Source organism: Coregonus clupeaformis, chromosome 34 (genome assembly GCF_020615455.1).
Source record: "Coregonus clupeaformis isolate EN_2021a chromosome 34, ASM2061545v1, whole genome shotgun sequence".
Taxonomy (NCBI): domain Eukaryota; kingdom Metazoa; phylum Chordata; class Actinopteri; order Salmoniformes; family Salmonidae; genus Coregonus; species Coregonus clupeaformis.
The window spans coordinates 29,005,410-29,010,180 of record NC_059225.1 but is presented as its reverse complement, the minus strand read 5'-3'; positions in this window follow the sequence as shown (position 1 = coordinate 29,010,180).

The window sequence follows — 4,771 nt, the reverse complement described above, 5'->3', positions numbered from 1 at the left end:
GGACAAACCTACTCATTCAATGGTTTTACTTTATTTGTACTATTTTTGACAATGTAGAATAATAGTGAAGACATCAAAACTATGAAATAACACATATGGAATCATGTAGTAACCCAAACAGTGTTAAACAAATAATAATATTTTACATTTGAGATTCTTCAAATAGCCACCCTTTGCCTTGATGACAGCTTTGCACACTCTTTGCATGAAAATTAACTGGTGTGCCTTCTTAAAAGTTAATTTGTGGAATTTATTTCCTTGTTAATGCGTTTGAGCCAATCAGTTGTGTTGTGACAAGGTAAGGGGGTATACATAAAATAGCCGTATTTGGTAAAAGACCAAGTCCATATTATGGCAAGAACAGCTCTGTTACGAACCTAGGGTGAATGGTAAAAAGACCCGTAACATAACTCATGCGAATTAAAATAGTGAAAAGGAACAGTGAGAACAAAATACACTGACAACCAATCCTACGTCAAACAAAAAAAGTTTATTTTAAACACACGGTAAACAGTTTGGGGAAAAGGGGCTGAGCTGAACCCAAGGAATAATACATTTTAAAAATAACTAAACTGATCCTGCCTGCCTCAAGAACCTCTAGCTTGCTACTAACTATACAAAAATACAGTGGGTGGTCCGCTCAGGTCTAACTAGTGTTTTTAGACAACGTTTTCCTACGGGTAGTGTATGCCCAAGGGCGACTTGCTGAAAATCCCCTTTTCCCAGGCACCAACAAACATAGGTAAATAGGGACTAAACAGCAAACGAGTGACTAGACAATAGCAAACAAGACACCACAGTAATACATACTCACATGGAACAGGACAAAGTGAGATGTATGGGCTATGACTATGTGGTGTATAAAGGAATGACAGTAGTCTGTCTATCAAAAAGGTGTAGCCTAATGTGTGAGAAAGCAAGAAAAAAAAAAGAGTCTTGGTGAGAAACACAACTGACTGGGTTTTTACACCAAGGGATGTGTAATGTGATTGGGTAATGAAAACCAGAAACAGGTGGTGCAATCAGGAGGAGTGTCCACTGATTGGTCCACCTCAGCAATCAGCAGATTAACTGACGACTGACAGGTGGGACACACCAACGACCACCAATCAGGAACACAAAGGACACCTGTGAATAGGGCAGAAGGAGAGGAAAAACACAAATACACATACCTGTTCCCATAACAAGCTCAAATAAGCAAAGAGAAAAAACATCCATCATTACTTTAAGACATGAAGGTCTGTCAATAAGGAACATTTCAAGAACTTTGAAAGTTTCAAGTGCAGTCGCAAAAACCACCAAGTGCTATTATGATGAACCATTACTAAAGGACACCAAGAAGAGACCTGCTTGGGATAAAAAACACGAGCAATGGACATTATACCGGTGGAAATGTGTCCTTTGGTCTGGAGTCCAAATGTGAAGTTATTGGTTCAAACCGCCGTGTCTTTGTGAGACGCGGTGTGGGTGAATGGATGATCTCCGCATGTGTAGTTCCCCCCGTAAAGCATGGAGGAGGAGGTGTTATGGTGTGTGGGTGCTTTGCTGTTGACACTGTCTGTAATTTATTTAGATTTCAAGACACACTTAACCAGCATGGCTACCACAGCATTCTGCAGCGATACGCCATCCCATCTGGTTTGCGATTAGTGGGACTATCATTTATTTTTCAACAGGACAATGACCCAACACATCTCCAGGCTGTGCTATTTGACCAAGAAGGAGAGTGATGGGGTGCAGCATCAGATGACCTGGCCTCCACAATCACCCGACCTCAACCCAATTGAGATGGTTTGGGATGAGTTGGACTGCAGAGTGAAGGAAAAGCAGCCAACAAGTGCTCAGCATATGTGGGAACTCCTTCAAGACTGTTGGAAAAGCATTCCAGGTGAAGCTGGTTGAGAGAATGCCAAGAGTGTGCAAAGCTAACATCAAGGCAAAGAGTGGCTACTTTGAAGAATCTCAAATCTAAAATATATTTTGATTTGTTTAACACGTTTTTGGTCACTACATGATTCCATATGTTATTTCATAGATTTGATATCTTCACTATTATTCTACAATGTAGAAAATAGTGAAAATAAAGAAAAACCCTTGAATGAGTAGGTGTGTCCAAACTTTTGACTGGTACTGTATATATAATTAGCTTTATGTATTGTTAGATATAGGCCTATTGTAAATGTGTATTAGTGTTGCATCACCAGCTTTATTGCAAAAACAAATACAAGTACAAACATAACTTGAAGCTACATATAATTTTGACCGAGGTAATGAACTGTCCATTGATCAGCACAGCAATTGATAAAACAGCACCATGTTTGAAACACAAGTGGTTCTGAACTTATGTCAATATTACACAGATAAGCTAACAGTTACAGAATTCAGGAATGCAGACAGGCTCTATCTATCTGAGCTACTGTGTCCAACACACCACCACCTGTTGGGCACCTACTGACCAAAAAAGGATGTTATTATGTTTTTTATTTGTATGACATGTATTGCTAAAATAAAGGTTTAAGGAAATACAAGCATGCACCACATTACTACAAGACAAAACAGCTCAATCAAGCCTGATGGTCTTGTAGGTATAAAAGCATGAAAAGATGGGAAAAAGGGTTCTACCTGTAACCAAAGGGTTCTTCAACGGGTTCTCCTATGGGGACAGCCGAAGAACCCTTTTATGTTCTAGATAGCACCTTTTTCTCTAAGAGTGTAGCTACTTTAGTAGGTCAAAGCTGTGTGTTGGTAAACCTTGGTAGAGCATGGGTGGAATAGGCATTGTGGTGCTCGTGAATTTCCTTTCTATTTCGGCTTCAGACCAATGCTTATTCCCACTTAAAACATATTTTTTTGGGTTTTAATAGCTTAACGTTGATGTGTACTCATATCATCAATTGAACCATACACAATTATCTGTACATTGTGTCACAGTCAAAAAGTGTGTTTGTGCTCTTATTGGGCCAATATCTCTGGAAATGTTGTCCAATATGTGTGAAGAACATACTGTCCATAGAGCACTCTTAACAAGTATCAGTTAATTGTATCACAGTAAAACAGGGGTCACTATTACATTGGTGTCCTTGCAGGGAGTGTGAACTGTCTGAGGATAACAGTGTTGCTTCCATCCATCTCCTTGGCCCAACCTGGGCTTGAACCGGTGACTCTCTGAACACATCGAAACGTGTCACCCACAAAGTAGTGTTACCAGTCATGCCACAGAAACCACAGGTCTTTCAGAGCAAGAGAAACAACAACTTTAGGTCTCAGAAAGGATGATGTCACCGTTAGCGCACTGCTAACTAGCTATCCATTTCGTATACACACACATATGAAATCACCAATGTTCCAGAGACCTGCGAGCTTGCAACGGCTCCAAGAAAGCAGTGTTTCTTGTGGGAGTCAGAATTTGCTAAACGTCATGGTCGCAACACTATAATTATACCATAATCTTATATAATGCTTATATAATATAGCAGGACTTGTGCTATTATCACACCTTCCGGGAAAACCCCAGGAAATGAATGTTAAAAAACTGTTTTAAGTGATATGCTAGCTTTTGTTTAAATTAAAAAATGTCTTATGTACTAACAAGGCTTTTTAGCATACAATGCTTTTGACACCTGCTAGAGTACTGTAAATCTACTGTACTTCAACAAGAGATATACTCACATTGGCCCTTACCCCATTAATGTACTTGGTAATGTAAACATGGTCCGAATCTTGATATACAGTGGGGGAAAAAAGTATTTAGTCAGCCACCAATTGTGCAAGTTCTCCCACTTAAAAAGATGAGAGAGGCCTGTCATTTTCATCATAGGTACACGTCAACTATGACAAAGAAATTGAGAAAAAAAAATCCAGAAAATCACATTGTAGGATTTTTAATGAATTTATTTGCAAATTATGGTGGAAAATAAGTATTTGGTCACCTACAAACAAGCAAGATTTCTGGCTCTCACAGACCTGTAACTTCTTCTTTAAGAGGCTCCTCTGTCCTCCACTCGTTACCTGTATTAATGGCACCTGTTTGAACTTGTTATCAGTATAAAAGACACCTGTCCACAACCTCAAACAGTCACACTCCAAACTCCACTATGGTCAAGACCAAAGAGCTGTCAAAGGACACCAGAAACAAAATTGTAGACCTGCACCAGGCTGGGAAGACTGAATCTGCAATAGGTAAGCAGCTTGGTTTGAAGAAATCAACTGTGGGAGCAATTATTAGGAAATGGAAGACATACAAGACCACTGATAATCTCCCTCGATCTGGGGCTCCACGCAAGATCTCACCCCGTGGGGTCAAAATGATCACAAGAACGGTGAGCAAAAATCCCAGAACCACACGGGGGGACCTAGTGAATGACCTGCAGAGACCTGGAACCAAAGTAACAAAGCCTACCATCAGTAACACACTACGCCGCCAGGGACTCAAATCCTGCAGTGCCAGACGTGTCCCCCTGCTTAAGCCAGTACATGTCCAGGCCCGTCTGAAGTTTGCTAGAGTGCATTTGGATGATCCAGAAGAGGATTGGGAGAATGTCATATGGTCAGATGAAACCAAAATAGAACTTTTTGGTAAAAACTCAACTCATCGTGTTTGGAGGACAAAGAATGCTGAGTTGCATCCAAAGAACACCATACCTACTGTGAAGCATGGGGGTGGAAACTTCATGCTTTGGGGCTATTTTTCTGCTAAGGGACCAGGACGACTAATCCGTGTAAAGGAAAGAATGAATGGGGCCATGTATCGTGAGATTTTGAGTGAAAACCT